Source organism: Protopterus annectens, chromosome 16.part0 (genome assembly GCF_019279795.1).
Source record: "Protopterus annectens isolate FY-2018-M chromosome 16.part0, PAN1.0, whole genome shotgun sequence".
Taxonomy (NCBI): Eukaryota; Metazoa; Chordata; order Ceratodontiformes; family Protopteridae; genus Protopterus; species Protopterus annectens.
This window is the reverse complement of record NC_056750.1, coordinates 325,425,161-325,445,675: the sequence shown is the minus strand read 5'-3', so window position 1 is coordinate 325,445,675 and position 20,515 is coordinate 325,425,161. Positions and strand designations below refer to the sequence as shown.

The window sequence follows — 20,515 nt, the reverse complement described above, 5'->3', positions numbered from 1 at the left end:
TTAAACCAAACTATTCATTTGCCTACTTTCTACCCAAATCCCCAGAATAAAGGGGAAAGACTTCTGCACTCTTCGGATATTCACAGGCAGCTACGATTTTACTTGTACAAAACAAAAGCTTTCAGAAAAACTGAGCAACTGTTTGTAGCATGTGCTGCAGGATCACAAGGAAAACCTATTACAAAGCAAACAATCTCCAAATGGGTAGGACATTGCATCCGCTTCTGCTATGCACAACATGGCAAATCTGTGCCTAAAGGCATTAGGCCTCATTCTACCAGAGCAGCAGCCACTTCAGCAGCTTTCCTCAGAGGGGTACCAACCAAAGACATATTAGAAGCTGCGACCTGGAGCTCAGTGCACACTTTTACCAAGCACTACCACCTACCTCTCTACTCCAAATCCAGAGCAGGCTTTGCCACTGCAGTTCTACAGGGCTTGTTAGCCTCACCTAATCCAATCTAGACCCAGCCACGCTGCCTAAGCTTTGGGATTCTACCCAAGTGTAATGACTGCAACAGTGAAACACGATGAACATAGTACAGTTGTGTACCTACTATAAATGTAGATGTTTGAGTGTATTCACTGTTGCAGTCTGGGTTACCCACCCACTATCCCCCTCTTTGCTGGGACTATTCTGTACTTCTCAACTCTATACAACCTATGTGGTGTATTTGCTTTTAGAAGAAGAAAATGTTTTTAGTGATATATGCATGGTTGTTTGGCATATTTTTATCTGTATAGCCTTCATATCTGGGTGCACCTGACATCTGGGGCAAGAAAAACTGAAGAAAATGGCATCAGTTGCATCTTTTATACCCCTGGCGCACTGACGTCAGGGAAGAGGCGATAGCAACCGACGCCGGAACAAGACTTTGGAACTCGGGCCGACTATGGGTCGCCTGCCAGCAGGATACCCCAAGTGTAATAATTGCAACAGTGAATACACTCGAACATCTACATTTATGGTAGGTACACAACTGTACTTTCCAGCTCCCCCTTGTTCCTCTATTTCCCTTTAATGACCCAGGGAACAGGATTCCTCTAAGGAGGAGGAGTTGGATTCTGATGAGTAATCCCTTGCTTATTCTTCTCAGATTCCTTCTCCTTTGGACTGTGTATCAGAGGAAGAGGAATCTACCAGTCCTGATACTGCCTTTGAAGTGATTTCTTTTGGTGACAAAATCTCCAGGATGATGGAGTTCTTTAAGTGGGATTGTACTCTGGTCTCTGAAACTCATAAGAGGTATTATAAGGTTGCTGCAGATGGAATCTCCTAAACCTTTTGCTGTTCCTCCTGTTTTGGCTGTTTTGTTTGATGTGTTTTCCAATGCCTGTAAAGCTGCAGACTCTCAGACTCCAACTCCCAAGAAACCTGATAGGTTCTATAGGGTGGCTGGGGACTGTACATTTTTGTACAAGCGTCCTGCTGCTGAACCCTCGGTGGTGTCTCTAGCCCCTGACATGCCCTCTCAATTGCTTCCATCACCCAAATTACTGCTTCTAATAAAGACGGAAGAGCCATGGAAAAGCTAGGTAAGAAGGTTTACACCTCAGCTGTCTTGTCTTTTAGGGCTGTTATCAGACCCATGTATCCAGGTATGTGTTGGCTGTCCTATCTCAGGCTTGTAAGGTTATTTCTGATCCTCCGTAGTCTGACAGTAAAACTTCTGTTCTTTCCTTTTAGTGACTTCCTCACAGGTGTCTCATCATTCCATCAAGGGTAGTTATGATGAAGCAGATGCTTCTTCTAAGGCTGCTGCTTTTGGGTCTGTCATGAGGAGGTATTCTTTGCTTTTGCTTCAACCATTGCCTGATATCAAGGCTAAGTTGATGGACACCGCTCTTGATAATAAGCAGTAGTTTGGAGAAGCTGCTGCTGATTTAAGTCCCTTCAGGATAAGAGGAAGGCTGTACAGGAACTCAAAGGTGTTTTTCTCCTGTTCCTAAATTTCAGCGAAACTACCCCAATAAGCCAGCTTTTGTTCGCAGGCAGGCTTGCCCTCTTCCTAAGGGCAAAAAGGGTGGCAAGCAAGCTGCTCCTGCTAAGGCTACTCAGACTTCAGGGACTCCGAAGTCTTTCTTTCCAGGTAAACTAGGTGCTGTTGGACTATCCATTTCTGCCTTGAGCCATGTTCCTGATGTTCTTCGTGTTTCACTGTTGTAGTCATTACATTTGGGTAATCCTGGCTGGCAGGTTGCCTTCAGTCGGCCTGAATTCCAAAGTCTTGAGTCCTGCGTCGGCTGCTGTCGCCCCTTCCCTGATGGCAGGTCGTCAGGGGTATAAAAGAAGCAGCCGATGCCATTTTCTTTAGTCTTTCTTGCCGAGCGGTGCCTGAAGCAGAAGCAGTTTGCAAGTGGCGGTCGGCTGACTCCTGAGATTTTCGTGTTTGAGTTTGACCCAAAGTCTTCACTAAAGCTAAGTACCCCATTGGGAAAACTGTTTTCTTGCTCCAGACCGATGTCAGAAAAAGTTAATGTATGTATTTCTTGTGGAAAGCAAATACCTCATAAGGACTTTCATTCTTACTGTATTCCTTGCCTAGGCCCTGATCACAACGTTTCTGGTTGTCGTTTTTGTGCTAGATTTAACCAATGTACTATTAAGCATCGATATGATTTTGCTTTAAACTATTTTGGACACTGGTTTAATTATCCAGAAATGTCATTGGATAGCCATCCGACTACCGGAGTTCCCAAAAAACGCAAAGAAAAGGAGAGAGATAAACAACCGAGATCCAAAACCGACGACGAAGCTTCTCCTAAGCCAGTCACCTGTTCTCAGTGAGGTGCTTTTGCAGCCCCTGATGCCCACTACTTTAGAGTCCCAGGCCGCTACTGACTCCCACGTGGAGTGGCTATGCCGCTGGAAACTCAAGGTATTGAAGCCTCGGACACTATTCCCTCAGATGGGTCTGGAGCTACTGTGCAGGCACCGGCTTCTGAGGGTGTATTCAGACCTAAACATCTTTACATTAAACCGACTTCAGCTTCAAAGGCAAAGACTAAAGCACCTTCTAAAGCAAAGAAACAAACTCAAGAGCCACGTGGACAGGCCTCTATGCCCAAAAAACAGATGCTCAAAATGGCCGAAGACTTGATTACCTTGATCAGGGGTTCCCATCCCCCTCCTAAGAGGCCTAGGCAAGAGTCTGACTATGAATCTTCAGAGCCGGTTTCTATTTCTTCTGATTCCTCTTCTGATCAGGAATATTCTCTTCCCCCCATGAGGATTCTGATGCTGAAGAATCTATACCTTCATCTTCTCCACCAGAGGACTATTCTTTTGGGGAAACCTTGCATACCATGAGGGAGCATTTCCACTGGGAGAGCCAAGATTTTTCAGAATCTAAAAAGAGGCTCAGGGATTTCCTTTTACTACCTCAACACAGGCTTCTAGCCATTCCACCTGTGTTAGACATTGTAGATGATGAGTTTTCAGAGTCTAGTCTGACCCCTGACTCCTTACCTCCAGCTCCTGTTAAGCCTGACCGATATTACAGGCTCTCATAAATTCCTTTTTAAAAACCCTGCTGCAGACCCAGAAACTATTCCCAGGGTCCCAAAGGAGTTGAGGCTTCTGCTGCAAAAAGCCTTACCCCCTCTGACAGGGATTCTAGGGCACTGGATAGATGGGGAAAAATGGCTATAAGGGCCTTAAACTGTCAGTTTCATATGCTCAAATATCAGCAACATGTCACGGCATTGCTTAAACAGAAAATGTTAAACTCTGAATGTGCAGAAAACAAGGAAATGCAGAATTTATTGCATGCAGCTGAACAAGTTGGTTGGAAAGCATACTTTGCAATGTTGTTTTGATTCTTTGGAGGCCTCCTGCATGGCCGCAGTTATGGGTTCTGTAATTAGGAGGCATGCTTGGGTAAAGGAACAAAGTCTGCCTGATCACGTCAAAGTTAAATTATTAGATGCGTCTTTACAGCATGATACTTTGGTGTTAAGGCAGAAGAGGTGTTAAAGAAAATGGAGGTCAAAGCTAAATCTATGCAAACTGTCAAAGATTTTTTTACAAGTACAGCCTCCTAGGTTTAGTAGACACTGGCCTACAAAGAATTGGTCTTTTCCTGTGTCAGACAGACCTCAAAGGGACAGATCCAGACACCCTAGAGGCAGATCCCAGGTGCAAGGTTCATACAAGTGAAAGCAATGGGGTGCTTCTACCTCCAAAGTTGGAGAAGACAAATCCCGACCATACAGGAAACAGTCCCAATGACTTCCCCCTGCCTGCACCAAGCACTTATCTCCTGGCAGCACCCTTAGGGGGAAAATTAGTACTTTTTTCTCAAAGTTGGCACATTATAACCCAGGACAAGTGGGTTCTAAATAAAGTGTCACAAGAGTACAAGTTCCATTTCCATTCCCTGCCAAAAGCAAATGGCTGGCCAGATCTGCCAAAAATCAATGGGCAGAGGCGCAAAAACAAGTTTTGTTTGGGGGCTGTCCCATCTCAGGCTTGTAAGGCTATTTTCCTGATCCTCCTGTGAGTCTGAGTAAAACTTCTGTTCTTTCCCTTTTAGTGACTTCTCACAGGTGTCTCATCATTCCATCAAGGGTAGTTAAGATGGTGCTGTGATGCTTCTTCTAAGGCTGCTGCTTTTGGGTCCGTCATGAGGAGGTATTCTTTGCTTTTGCTTCAACCATTGCCTGATATCAAGGCTGTTGATGGACACCTCATTCTTGATAATAAGTAGTAGTTTGGAGAAGCTTGCTGATTTAAGTCCCTTCAGGATAAGAGGAAGGCTGTACAGGAACTCAAAGCAGTGTTTTTCTCCTGTTCCTAAATTCCCCAGCTTAAACTACCCCAATAGTTTTCAGCTTTTGTTCAAGAGGGCAGGCTTGCTCCCTCTTCCTAAGGGCAAAAGGGTGTGGCAAGCAAGCTGCTCCTCAAGCAGAGTACAATTAGACCCCCAGGGACCTCAAGTCTTCTTCTCCAGGTAAATCTAGGTGCTGCTGGACTATCCATTTCCTGCCTTTGAGCCATGCGTTCCTGATGTTCTTCGTGGTTTCACTGTTGTAGTCATTACATTTGGGTAATCCTGGCTGGCAGGTTGCCTCAGTCGGCCCGAATTCCAAAGTCTTGAGTCCCATGGGTCAAGCTGCTGTCTGCTCTTCCCTTCCTGATGGCAGGTCATTAGGGGTATAAAAGAAGCAGCCGATGTATTTTTCATTTTCTTTGGGTCTTTCTTGCCGAAGGTGCCTGAAGTAGAAGCAGTTACTGTAAGTGGGCGGCCGGCTGACCTCTGAGATTTTCAGGTTTGAGTTTGACCCAAAGTCTCACTCAAAGCTAAGTACTCCCATTGGGAAAACTGTTTTCTTTGCTCCAGACCGATGTCAGAAAAAAAGTTAATATATGTATTTCTTGTGGAAAGCAAATAATTTGGCAAGGACTTCTTTATTCTTACTTCGTATTCCTTGGGTTTGTGGCCCTGATCACAACGCTTCTGGTTGTCAGCTTTTGTGCTAGATTTTAACCAATGTACTGGCTAAGCATCGATATGATTTTGCTTTTAAACTATTTTGGACACTGGTTTAATTATCCAGAAATGTCATGGATAGCCATCCCACCACCGGAGTTCCCAAAAACGAAAGAAAAGTGAGAGAGATAAACAACCGAGATCCAAAAACCGAATGCATCTAAGCTTCTCCTAAGCCAGTCAAATTGTTCTCAGTGAGGCGCTTTGCAGCCCCTGATGCCCACTCACTTTGTGAGTCCCAGGTCGCTACTGACCCCAACACGGGAGTGGCTATGCCGCTGGAAACTCAAGGTATTGAAGCCTCGGACACCATTCCCTCAGATGGGTCTGGAGCTACTACTGTGCAGGCAATCGGGCTTCTGAGGGTGTCATTTCGAACCTAAACATCTTTACATTAAACCGACTTCAGCTTCAAAGGCAAAGACTAAAGCACCTTCTAAAGCAAAGGAAACAAACTCAAGAGCCACGTGGACAGGCCTCTATGCCCAAAAACAGATGCTCAAAATGGCCAAGACTTGATTACCTTTGATCAGGGGTTCCCATCCCTCCTAAGAGGCCTAGGCAAGAGTCTGACTATGAATCTTCAGAGCCGGGTTTCTATTTCTTCTGATTCCTCTTCTGATCAGGGAATATTCTCTTCCCCCATGAGGACTCTGATGCTGAAGAATCTATAATTTCATCTTCTCCACCAGAGGACTATTCTTTGGGGAAAACCTTGCTTACCAGGAGGGAGCATTTCCACTGGGAGAGCCAAGATTTTTCTTCAGAATCTAAAAAGAGGCTCAGGGATTTTCTTTACTACCTCAACACAGGCTTCTAGCCATTCCACCTGTGTTAGACATTGTAGATGATGAGTTTTCTCAGGAGTCTAGTCTGACCCCTGACTCCTACCTCCAGCTCCTGTTAAGCCTGGACCGAGCATTACAGGCTCTCATAAATTCCTTTTTTAAAACCCTGCTGCAGACCCAGAAACTATTCCCAGGGTCCCAAAGGAGTTGAGGCTTCTGCTGCAAAGCCTTTACTACCCCCTCTGACAGGGATTCTAGGGGCACTGGATAGATGGGGAAAAAATGGGCTATAAGGGCCTTAAACTGTCAGTTTCATATGCTCAAATATCAGCAACATGTATATGGCATTGCTTAAAACAGAAATGTTAAAACTCTGGAATGTGCAGAAACAACATGAAATGCAGAATTTATTGCATGCAGCTGAACAAGTTGGTTGGAAAGCATACTTTGTAATGTTGTTTTGATTCTTTTGAGTAGCCTCCTGCATGGCCGCGGTTATGCTATGTAATCTGTAATTAGGAGGCATGCTTGGGTAAAGGAACAAAGTCTGCCTGATCACGCTAAAGTTAAATTATTAGATGCGCCTTTTAAGCACAGCATGATACTTTGGTGTTAAGGCAGAAGAGGTGTTAAAGAAAATGGAGGTCAAAGCTAAATCTATGCAAACTGTCAAAGATTTTTTTACAAGTACAGCCTCCTAGGTTTAGTAGACACTGGCCTACAAAGAATTGGTCTTTTCCTGTGTCAGACAGACCTCAAAGGGACAGATCCAGACACCCTAGAGGCAGATCCCAGGTGCAAGGTTCATACAAGGAAAGCAATGGGTGCTTCTACCTCCAAAGTTGGAGACAAATCCCGACCATACAGGAAACAGTCCCAATGACTTCCCCCTGCCTGCACCAAGCACTTATCTCCTGGCAGCACCCTTAGGGGGAAAATTAGTACTTTTTTCTCAAAGTTGGCACATTATAACCCAGGACAAGTGGGTTCTAAATAAAGTGTCACAAGAGTACAAGTTCCATTTCCATTCCCTGCCAAAAGCAAATGGCTGGCCAGATCTGCCAAAAATCAATGGGCAGAGGCGCAAAAACAAGTCTAATCCCTCATGGACATGGGGGCCATTCAACAAGTACCAGAGCAAGAGCAGGGACAAGGATTTTACTCAAGACTGTTCTTGGTACCCAGAAAGGACAAAGTCTGGAGACCAATACTGGACCTATCTATTCTGAACACATTCCTGGATGTACCAAAATTCAAAATGTTGACTTTGCAGCTGCTTTTGCCCATGCTGGGCAAGAATGCTTGGCTTGTGACTTTAGATCTAAAAGAGGCATACCTGCATGTCCCATTCAGACAGTCATGCAGAAGATACCTCAGATTCAAGGCTGGCTCAATGCATTACCAATTCCCTACACTGCCCTTTGACTTATCTACTGCGCCCAGGGTCTTTACAAAGTGCCTGGCACCAGTAATTGCATTCTGCAGAGAAAGAGGAATACAAATATATCCTTACGACTGTCTAATTCAAGCAGAGAACAAGGACATTCTTCTACAGCATCTGGCATTTGTGAAAAGACTTCAAACATGCCTAGGGTACACAGTCAGCGAAAGGAAATCAAAACTAGTACCCTCTCAAGAGATAATATTCCTGGGTGCAAGCTTAAATACAGCTGCCCAGATGGCTTATCTCAAGCCAGACAAACAAAGGCAACTGACTACCTATTTCAAAATGCTGGCAACAAAGGCCCAGTTATCTGCAAGAAAAATTCTGCAGGCTTTGGGCTTCATGACATCCTGCACCCTACTAATTCCATATGCAAGACTGCATATGAGGAAACTTCAATGGTACCTAAAAAGTGTTTGGACTCAACATTGCCACAGCCTGGAAACCATGATTACTCTCATTCCCTGCCTGCAACAGTAGTTTCGATGGTGGGCGAAGGCTTGTCACCAGAACAAGGGACAGCCATTCACATTACCCCCAGCCTGGCAGACACTAACAACGGATGCATCAGAATATGTCTGGGGAGCCCACATGGCAGGAAGATGCATTCAGGGCACATGGTCCTCAAACCAAATGCATCTGCATATCAATCAAAAAGGGATGCTAGCTGTTCAAAATGCCGACAGCCTTCAAGGACCTACTTCATCCGGGACTACTACTGATAAAGACAGACAACACCACGGTCATGTGGTATATAAACAAGCAGGGGGGCACACATTCTTACCCCCCTTGCAGACTAACCATGACTTTGTGGGACACAGCATTGACTTACTAAGTACATCTGCAGGCACAATTCCTGCCAGGAAAGGAAAACACTCTGGCAGACGAACTAAGTAGAAACCTCATGGATCCCCACGAGTGGCAGCTGGATCCACAAGTCTTCAGCATGATAAGGAAATGCGGATGCCTGGACATAGATCTATTTGCCTCCCCTCACAACTGCCAACTAAAAAGTTTCTGCACAAGGACTTATCACAGACAAGCATTGAAAGTGGATGGCTTATCTTTCACCTGGAAAAACCTATCAGTATATGCCTTTCCTCCACTGCCTCTCCTCCCCAAGGTACTCCTAAAGGTCAGACAGGAGAAGCCAAAGATGATACTGATTGCCCCAGACTGGCCACGCCAGTACTGGTATCCAATCCTAAGGAACTTGTCTCAATACCCAGCTTGGACCTTACCTCAAATACCTCATCTACTGTCCCAGCAAAACAATCGGATCCTGCACAGCCAACTCAGTACTTTAAACCTGGCGGCATGGCAGATAATGTAGTCATACAAAACACACCTCTCAGTAAAGCTGTGATGGATGTCATTTGGGAAGCCAGAAGGCCTAGTACTAGAAAATCTTATGCTGGGAAATGGAAGAGAGTCTGTGCTTGGAAACGGGCACAAGGAACTGGTACAGCAGTACCAAATATTCCTCAGATTTTGCAATACTTAACTGAGATGCTGGACAAAGGCCTATCTTTTTCATCAATTAAAATTCATGCCTCTGCTATTTCGGCTCATTACAATAGAGAGCCACCAATCTTTTCTCATCCTTTATAAAAGCAGTACCTCAGAGGAGCCAACAATTAAAGGCCCCCATGGAGATCACCAATACCTGCATGGGACCACAACTATGTTGTGGAAAAACTCACCCTGCCTCCTTTTGAGCCAGCTGCTACTACTGATATAAAGTTTTTATCTTGGAAAACAGCTCTGCTCCTAGCAATAACTTCTGCAAGACGAGCTTCAGAGCTACAGGCACTCATGGCTGTGGATCCTTTTATCATTTTTTATCCAGACAGGGTCTCACTGAGGACAAACCCAACATTTATGCCCAAGGTGTGGTGTCCAGTGTGGCTCTTAACCAAACTATTCATCTGCCAACTATTTATCCAAATCCATAGAACAAGGTAGAGAGAATTCTGCATTCTTTGGACGTACACAGACAGCTTAGATTCTACATGGACAAAACCAAAGTTTTCAGGAAGACAGAGCATTTGCTAGTGGCATATGCTGCAGGATCACAAGGAAAGGTTATCTCAAAGCAGACTATTTCAAAGTGGATAGGCCACTGCATTCGTTTCTGCTATTTACACCATGACAAGCCAGTGCCTAAGGGCATTAGGCCACATTCCAACAGAGCTGCAGCCACTTCAGCAGCCTTCCTTTCTCAGAGGAGTACCAACCAAAGACATTTTAGAGACTGCTACTTGGAGTTCAGTGCACACCTTTACAAAGCACTATCATCTGCCACTCTACTCTAAATCCAGGGCAGGCTTTGCCACTTCAGTTCTGCAGGGCCTCATAGCCGCTCCTAATGCTGTTTACCTCCAGCCTCCCAACCATAGCTTTGGTACTCTACCCAAAATGTAATGACTGCAACAGTGAAACATGAAGAACATAGTACACTTGTGTACACTTACCATAAATGTAGATGTTATAGTGTATTCACTGTTGCAGTCCAGGTTACCCACCCACCATCCCCATTTTTTCTGCTGGAACTTTTCTTTCCTTCTCTGATTTAATGCAACCTATGTGTGTAAATGAAGGTAAAGTTTATATTGGTGCATGTGGTTTTATATTTGGCTACCCTTTTAGGGGACACCTGACATCTGGGGCAAGAAAATCTAAAGAAAATGGCATTGGCTGCTGCTTTATACCCCTGACGTCAGGGAAGGGGCGACGGCAGCCGACGCAGGACCCAAGACTTTGGAAGACTGAGGGCAACCTGCCAGCAGGATTACCCAAATGTAATGACTGCAACAGTGAATACACTCTAACATCTACATTTATGGTAAGTGTACACAACTGTACTTTTCTCTTCGCCTCTCTCTCTCTTGCTTCCTGTTTGGCTACAGATACTCAAGGTTCCTAGATTCTGTCCATTATTCACTAGGAGTATTTTATGGTGTGGAAATCCCTTCCCCCTTTTATGGTCATTCCTCAGCTTCCTCAGGAACAACACCCTTTTTTCCCAGAGATGTTTTGAGACCTTTTGACTCAGGGTGCTATTCAAGAGGTGTTTGTGTCCCAAAGGGGGAAGGGGTTTTATTCCAGGATGTTTCTAGTACCCAGAAAAGAGAATACTTGAAACCAATTCTAGACCTCTCTCATCTCAACACTTTTCCGAAGGTGCCACTTTTCGAATGTTGTTCCTTCACACTCTGTTCCCTCTTTTGTTTCCTCAGACTTTTATGATGTCTCTGGACAAAAAGGTTTCTTATTGCCATTTTATGATCCATCCACTTATCAGGAAGGTTTTGCGTTTTTGTGTTGCTTCCTGGCATTTTCAGATGTTCATGTTTCACTGTTGCAGTCATTACATTTGGGTTGTCTGCCTGCAGGTAGCCCTCAGCTGGCCTGAATATCAGTCTTGAATTCCTGCATCTGAGGCTGTCTCTTCTTCAATGACATCAAGTAGTCGGGGGTATAAAACATGCAGCCAATGCCATTACATCAGTCTTTCTTGCCGCACGGTGCCCTAAGCAAAAGCAGTTCACAAGTGCCGGTCAGCTGACTCCTGAAATTTTCGTTTTAAAGTTTCAGAACCGAAGTCTTCAAAAAAGCTAAGTACCCCGTTGGGGATCCTTTTTCTTGCTCTTAAACCAATGTCAGTAAAAGTTAACAATTGTATTATCTGTGGAAAGTAAATGCCTCATAAAGATTTTCATTCCTACTGCAATCCTTGCTTAGGCCCAGACCATGACATCCCTCGCTGTCGGTTTTGTGCCTTATTCAACCCCTGAACTATTCGTCATCAGGCTGTTTTTGCAGCAAATTATTTTGGTACTCTGTTTAACTATCCAGAAATGGCTTCGGTAAGCCATCCAGAAATGGCTTCGGTAAGCCATCCGACTACCAATATTCTGAAAAAACGTAAAGATAAAGACAGAGACAGACCGCATTGGTCCAGAACTTCCGACGATGCTTCCGCTAAGCTAGTCGCCAGTTTGCTGGTACTCAGTGAGGTGCTTTCACAGCCCCTGATACCCGCTACTTCAGATTTGCAGGCCTCTGCTGAGACCCTTTCGGAGTCCGGTATGCCTCGAGATGCTTCTTCGACTATGGAACCGGATGTCTCAACCTTGGATGGGTCCGGAGCCACTGTGCAGGCACTGGCTTCTGAGGGTGTATTCAGGCCTACAGACTTGCATTTCAGACTGACGCCATCTTCTTCTTCAAGGCCTAAAACTCGACCTATGCCTAGAAAACCGAGATCCAAACTGCATGGTCAGGCCCATATGCCTAAAAAACAAATGATAAGAATGGCTGAAGACCTTATTACCTTAATTATGGGAAGTCAGCCTTCCCCCTCTGAGACCTAGAACTGATTTTCCTTCTGATTCTTCTGATCAGGATTCTGAAATTTCTGTTTCTTCTGATTATCAGGATTTGCCCTTACCTACCTATGAGAATTCTGATGCAGAGCATTCCATTCCCTCTGCTTTCCCTCCAGAAGATTATTTTTTTTTTTTTGGTGAAACCTTGCAACCTCTTGGGGAGCATTTTCGCTGGGAAAGCCAGGATTACTCTGACTCCAAAAAGAGGCTTGGGGAATTCTTACTCCTCCCTCAACACAGGCCTTTAGCTATCCCTCCTGTTCTGGACATTGTAGATGATGCCTTCTTGGAATCTAGCCTGGCCCCAGACTCCTCCAGCTCCCAGAAAACCTGACAGGTGTTAGAGTACCTGACTCGCAAGTTTCTCTTCAAGAATCCTGCTCTGGATCCAGAGACCATTTCCCAAGGACCAAAAGGCATTAAGGCTACTACTGCTAAAAACCCTACCCACTCTGACAGAGATTCCAGGGCCTTGGACAGATGGGGTAAGAAGGTATACACTTCTGCTACTTTGGCCTTTAGGGTCTTAAACTTCCAGTTTCATATGTTAAAGTATCAATAGCATATTATGGGGCTACTTAAACAGAAAATTATGTTGATTCCTGACTGTGCTGAACATAAAGAATTACAAGATTTAATGCATTCTGCTGAACAAGCTGGTAAGCATACTTTGCAATGTGGTTTTGATTCTTTAGAAGCATCTTGCAGGGCTGCTGTCACTGGGTCTGTACTTTAGAAGGCATGCTTGGCTTAAGGAGCAAAACTTACCAGATCATGTTAAAGCTAAATTACTGGATGCTTCCTTAAACCAAGACTGCCTTTTTGGCAACAAAGCAGAAGTCGTCCTTAAAACGATGGAGGAAAAAGCTAAATCTATGCAAACTGTTAAAGATTTCCTGCAAGTACAGCCTTCCAGATTTAGTAGGCATTGGCCTTCTAAAAATTGGTCCTTTCCAGTCTCTTCCAGGCCTTCTCAGCCCAATCCCAGGAACAGCAGACTACCTAGGTTACAGTCTCAAGGTACACACAGGCCTAAGCAGTGGGGGGGGGCTCCCACTTCCAAAGCTGGAAGTAGTAAGACACCCCCTATGGTAAACTGTCACAATGACTTAACCTTAAACCTTCCAAGCCCTGCTCAACTGACTGCTCCCTTGGGAGGAAAGGTCACCCTGCATGCAAAAAACTGGGAGATCATTATCCCAGGACAAATGGGTTTTAAATGTAGTTTTCCAAGGATACAGATTCTACTTCCACACCTTACAGCCCCAAATGGTTGGCCAGAACTACCACCAAATCAGTGGGCAGAGGCTCGTATATACATATATATATATATATATATATATATATATATATATATATGTATATGTATATGTATATATATGTATGTGTATATGTATATAAATTTAAAAAAAAAATATTGGTTGGTATATGAAAAATATAAAAGTATATGATGTATATTTATGGAAAAAAAAATATATATAAAAATTTTAAAGAATTTTAAATAATATATTTAAAAGTATATATTGTTATTAAAAAAATATTTAAATATTAAAAATATTTTATTTTAAAAAGATAAAATTTAAATAGAAAAAATTTTAAAAAAAAAGTGTATATTATAAAAAAGTATATTATATAAATTGGGGTTAGAAAATATTAAAGTGTATAGAAATATATATTGTTATGTAGTATTTAAATGTGTGAAATATTTTATTTTTGAAGATAAAAATATAATGTGAAAAAAAAAATATAAAAGTTTATTATATATTAAAAAATATAAGGAAAATTTTAATATAAAAATATGTGTATATAAATTTTTAAAATATTTTAGGGGGTTTTTTGTTGTTTTAAATTGGGGTTTGTTGTATATTTTTAAAATAAAAAATTTTTATAATTATATATTTTATAATATAATATATTAAAAATTTATTGTGGTTTTTATTTTTATAATATATTTATTTTATTAATGGTTTGGGATAAAGGGGTTTTTAAATATTATATTTTTATTTTTATAAATTATATTTGTATATTTATGATTTTTAAAAATAAAATTAAAAAGATATATATATATTATATGTTTATATTAATATATGTATATTAAAAAAAATATATATTATATTGGGGATATATATTGTATAAAAATATTATTAATATATATATATATGTATAATATAAATTTAAAAAAATTTTAAAAAAGATAAATAAAATTTTGTATTATTAATATTGTATTAATTTATATATAATTATAATTTTATAAAAAATGTTTTTATTTTATATAAATTTTAAAATATTTTTTAATAAAGAAAAATAATTTAAAATAAAAATTTTAAAATTATAAAATTAAATTTTTGAGATAATTATATGGAAATTTTTTTTAAAAAAGAAATGTTAATAAAAGTATTTATATTTATAATATTAAGGGAAAAATAAAAAAAAGTTAAATATAAAATTTTAAATTTAAGTTATAATATTGATATGAAAAGGTTTTTAATTTTAGTTTTTTAAAAATAAATGAAGAATATTTTAAGAATAAAAATTTTTAAAAATTGTTTTTTAATAAAATAATAAAATAATATAATTTTTTTAAAAATTTTAAATTATAATAATTTTTATAAATGTTTAAAAATAAAGAAATTTGGTTTTTATAAAAAAAATTTTTTAAATTTTTTTAAAATGTTTTTGGGTTTTTTGGGAAATTTTTTTTTTTAAAAAAAGGGTTTTTTTTTTATTTTGGGGGGTTTTTGATTTTTTTTTTTTTGGTGTGTGGTTTTTGGGGTGGTTTTTTTTTTATTTGGGTTTTTTTTTTGTGTTTTGTGGGGAAAATTTTTTTATTGTGTGGTTTTTTTTTTGGGAAGTTTTTGGGTTTTAAAATTTTATGTATTTTGTTTTGAAATATATTTTTTTTAATTAAATTTGTTTAAAAATAAATTTGATTATATGTAAAAAAATGGGATATTTTAGGGTTTAAAAGGGAAAAAAAATAAATTTAAATTGGGTTTATAGGGAAAATTTTGGTTTTTTGGTGGGGGTTTTTTTTGTTTTTTTTTTTGGGGGGGGAAAATTTGGGTTTTTTTGTTGGGATTTTTTTTTTTTAAAATTTTTATTTTTTTCTTTTTTTGTTTATTTGGGGGGGGAAAAAAATTTTTTTGTTTAAAAGGGTTTTTTTAAAGGGTTTAAAATTGGGTTTTAAATTTTGGATTTTATATTATTAGGTTATTTAGTTTGGGGTTTTTTTTTTTTGTTTTTTGTTTTTTTTTTAGAATATTTTTTTTTTAAAATTTGTTTGGTTTTTTTTGTTTTATTTTTTTGGAAATTTGTTGGGTTTTGGGAGGAAATTTTTTGGGTTTTTTTGGGGTTTTTTGTTTTAAATTTTGTATTTTTTTTATTATATGTTTTGGTTTTTAAATTTTTTTATTTTTGTTGTAAAAATAATTTAGTTTATTTTAAATTTATAAAAAATATTTAAAATTTTAGTTAAAAGGTAAATTATGGGGATTAAAATTTAAAAAGGGAGGGGTTTAATTATAATTGTTAAATTAAAATTTATTTAATAAAAATTTTAGTTGTTTAAAAAAATTTTTTTATTTTGAATAAAATAATTAAAATTTTGAAATTTAAAATTTAAAAATTTTAAAATTAAAAAATTTTAAAAAATTTTTTTTTTTAAAATTTTAAAAAGGAAGGAACAAATTTCAGGGAAACAAAAAAACCCGTTAAAATTTTTTTTTAAAGAAAATTTTAAAAAAGGGGGTTTATCAAAAAAATTTTAAAAACCCCAAAAATTTAAAAAAATTTCTAAAATTGTTTTTTTTCAGGTTTTGGGTTTTTAAAAGAATAAAGTTTAAAAAATGGGCAAATAAATTTAAAAAAGGCCGGTTTTACAGTTGATCTTTTGGTGAAAGGAATTTTTGTTTAAATTTTGGGGAAAAAAATTTTAAAGGAATAAAAAAAGGGCGAGTGTTTGGTTTTTAAAAAATCCCCCCAAAGGAAAATTTTTTTAGTTTTAAAGTGGGGATGAAATTTAAAGGTTTTATTTGGGTTCCCATTTTTAAAAAAGAAATAGGGGCCTTTTGTTGTTAAAAAAATTTTTAAAAAAAATTTTTTGTTTGGGGCTTTTAGAAATTCATGAAAAAGGGGGATGGTTTGTTTGGTTTTAAAAAAGGGAGGAAAAAAAAGGGGTTAAGAAAAGAGGAAAAAGGGTGTTTTGGTTTACCCGTTTAAAATCCGGTGTTTTGAAACGGGTTTTAAAATTTTTAAATTACCGCTAGTTTTTGGGGACAAGTTTGGGATTTATGGGACATAAAATTTTAATAAAAAGTAATTTTGCTTTTTTCCAAAAGGTTTTGGGGTTTTAAAACTTACATGTAATTTTTAAATTTTAAAAATTTTTTTTAAGATTTTTTTTTAATTGATTTTTGAAATTTTTAGAGTTTGTGGGTTTAAAAAAGTACCAAATTTTTTGATTCAAGGGTTTTTTAAAAGGGGTTTTGGGGGCCAGGAATTTTAAAAGGTTTTTTTTTTGGGGAAAAAGGGAAAAATTTTTTTTTTTAAAAGGGGTTTTGGGAATTTTAGGGTTTTTTTAAGGCAAAATGTTAATTTGAATTTTGGGGGAAAAGGGTTTTTAAAAATCTTTAAAAGGAAATAAAGGGCCAAATTTGTGGGAAAAAGGGTTTTTTAAAAATTTTTCGAATGTTTTAAAATCTTTTTTTTAAAAATTCCTAAGTGTTTAAAAGGAGAAATTTTTAAAAAGCAGTTTTTTTAAGTTTTGTTTACCCAAAAATAAATTTAAAAAAGTTTAAAAAATCTTTTTAAAATTTTTATTTTTTTAAGTTTAAAAAACGGGTTTTTTTTATTTAGGGGAAAAATGGGACTTTGTTTTTTTTAAATTTTAATTTAAATAAACATTTTCCCATTTTGCCCAATTTTAAAAAAACTTTTTGGGGTTTTTTTAAACGGGGTTTAAATTTTGGAAGAAAAGTAAATTTTAATTATGGAAATTTTTTTTGTTAATAATTTTAAATTTAATTTTTAAAGATTTTATTTTAAAAATAAAAATTTTTAAAAATAAATTTTTTTAGGGGGAAAATTTTATTTAAATTTATTTTTTGAAATTTTTAAATTTTTTTAAAGATAATTTTTGGATTTTTATTTTAAATTTTAATTTTTAAATTTTAAATTTTTAAAAATTTTTTAAATTTGGGAAATTTTTGTTTTTTTGAAAAGTTTTAATTTTATTAAAAGTTTTTTTTTTAAAAATTTTTGTTATTTTAAATTTTGGAAGTTATTTGTGGTTAATTTATTTTTAAAAAAATTTTTTTAAAATAATTTTTTAAAGGTTGGTTTTTTTTTTAAAATGTTTTTATATAAATTTTTAAAATTTAAAAAGGGAAAATTTATTTTTTAGAAAGAAATTTTTTTTTAAGAAATTTAAAAAATTTTGTTTTTTTAATTAATAAATTTAAAAGGGGGAAATTTTTTGTTTTGGTTTAAATTTTTTAATGGAATTGGGGTTTTGTTTTTTTGTTTAAATTTATTTTTAAAAAAATTTTTTTAAAAATTTTTATTTATTTGAATTTTTAAGATAATTATTTATTAATAAAAATTTTTTGGTTTTTTATATTTTTTTATTTAAATTTTTTTTTTTTATTTATTTTTAAGTTAGATAAATAAAATAAATATAATTTAATAATAATTATTTTAAATTTTATTTAAATTTTTTTTTTGTTTATTTTTTTTTGTTTTTTTTTTTTAATTTTATTTTGGGTTTTGGGTTTTTTTTGGGTTTGAATTTTTGGGGGAAAAGGGAAAAGGGTTTTTGGTTTGTATTTTTGGGTAGAAAGTTTTTTGAAAAGGGAGGTTTTTGGGTTTTTTAAAAAATTTTTAAAGGGGAAATTTTTAAAATATAAGTGAAAAAAATTAATTATTGTTTAAATTATTAAGATAATTTTTTGTTTGAATAAAAATTTTGGATATAATTTTTAATTTAAGGAAAAAAAAATTTTAAATTATTAAGTGAATTTAAAAATTAAATGTGTTAATTAAATTTAAATTTTTAATTAAATTTTTATTTTATAAGTAAAAAATTTTTTTAAAAAAGGAAAGTTGTGTTGTAAGTTTTGGGGGAAAAGTGGGTAATTTGGGGGGAAAAAATTTATATATTTTAATTAAAATTAAAAATAAATTTTTTAAAAAAAAAATTATTTAAAAATTTAAAAAAGGGGTTTTTGTATAAAAATTTTTTTAAATAATAAAATTTATTTGTGGTTTTAAAATATGTGTGTTTTTTTTTAAAATTATTTAAAATTATTATAATATTAAATTAAAATAAAGATTAAAAATATAAAAAAATTTTTAAATTATTTTTAAATAAAATAATAAAATTTTTAAAATTTAAATAGTTTTTAAGGTAAAAATAAAAGTTATATTAAAAGTTAAAAAAATAAATATTGGGAATTTTTGTTTTTAAAAATGGGTTTAAAATTTTAAAAAATTAATTTTTTAAAAATTGTTGTGGTATTTTAAATGGTTTTAATTTTAAGGGGAAGGTTTGAAAGGGGGAAAAAAAAAAAATAAAGGTTTTAAATTGTTTAAAAATTTAAAAAAAAGTGAATAATAATAGAATGTTTTAAAAAAAAAATAAAAAAAAAAAGTAATTTAAAGGTTTTTAAAAATAAATTTTTAAAATTTTAAGTAAAAAAAGGGTTTTTAAATTTAAAAAAGATAAAATATTTGTAAAAAAAATTTAAAAGGGAAAAATTAAATTGTATAAAAAAAAATTTTAAAAAAAATTTTTGGGGAAAAAGGGTAAAAAAAAAAGTATTTGGGAAATTTATAAAATAAATAGGTTTAAAAAAAATTTTAAAAAGAAAATTAAAAATTAAAAAATTGACCATAACACTGAACTCTGTGCAGGGATTCTTAGTGCAGAATGGTACAAAATACACTGAACTGACTGATATTGCTAACATTCTGGCAGACAGGATTAGTGCAAACTTCACCCCCCTCTCACCCCCTAAAGGGCCCATAACCTTACCAGAAGAATGTAGGGCCCCATCAATCACCAGCACGCAGGTTAAAACAGCCCTATCCAAAGCCAAAAACACAGCTTCAATGGGACCGGACAGTGTCCCAGGCTGTGTCTTACAAGAGCTCCAAAATGAACTAACCCCTCACCTAAACACACTGTTCAAACTCAGCCTCTGTACAGGCTACGTACCCACAGAGTGGCACAAAGCAACAGTTATCCCACTCCATAGAGGTGGAGCCAAAATGCACCCCGGGAACTATCGCCCTGTAAGCCTGACTAGCCTGGTCTGCAAGGCTATGGAGCGCATCATCATGGATCTCATTAACAGAGACATTGGGAACCTCCAAGTCTTGAACCCTACCCAGTTTGGCTTTGTTAAGGGCAGATCATGCCTCCTAAACCTGGTGGACATCTTTGAGACAGTTACCAAGGCATTTGACAAGGGAAAGGAGGTCCACACAGCCTACCTAGACCTCGCAAAGACTTTTGACACCATTCCCCGTTCTAGTATAGACAAGCTCACTAGCTTGAACATAAACCCCTACATCACGAGATGGGTTGCCAACTGGCTCATGGATAGAACCCACATGGTGAGAGTTGCAGGCTCTACGTCAGAGACTAAACCGGTTACAAGTGGCATCCCCCAGGGCTCAGTCCTTGGACCCTTCCTGTTTGGTATATACTTCTTAGAGGTACAGGCAAGCATAAGAGGACTATGGCTGACCAAGTTCGCAAACGACTGCAAAGTAGGGGCCATAATTGATCCTCCGGCTGATACAGACACCCTCCAGAAAGGGTCTCACTGAGATGGATACCTGGTGTTTAAATCATGGCCTCAAGCTAAATGCCAAAAAGTGCATAGTCATCCCCTGTGGAAAAAATAAAGTACCCACAAACTACCACATAGGTGGTAGTCCCCTAAATACAGAAAATGTAATAAGGGATCAGGGGACCCAAGTAGATAGTAATCACTCCTTTGATAATCATATTGCCAAGGTGGTTAGAAAATCCTTCTATGTGGCCCACCTAATCACAAAAGGGTTCGCATCTAGAACAAAAGAGGTTATTGTGCCTCTCTACACATCACTCATTAGACCCGTCATAGAATACAACGCCCCATTTGGGATGTACCTTACAAGACACCTGCAACAGCTGGAAAGACCAGAAAAGTACCTCACCAAGAGGATTACTGACCTCAAACAGATGCCCTATGCAGCCCGACTCAAGAAACTCCAGCTGTACTCGGTTGCATACCGCTTACTCAGAGGTGATCTCTGCCTGACATACAAGGCCATGTCCAATCCAGAATTGATGGACATGCTCCACCTAAAAAAACAAATCCCGTAGAGCCACACGCTCTAGAGATATAAACCTCA

General features: G+C 36.9%; 1 protein-coding gene across 2 annotated transcripts in view; it reads left to right on the top strand.

Annotated features, from left to right (window-relative positions):
- The window catches only part of LOC122790285 (LIM/homeobox protein Lhx3), a 1,376,718-nt gene that overhangs the window by 228,810 nt on the left and 1,127,393 nt on the right, over positions 1–20,515 (top strand). The window lies entirely within an intron of this gene.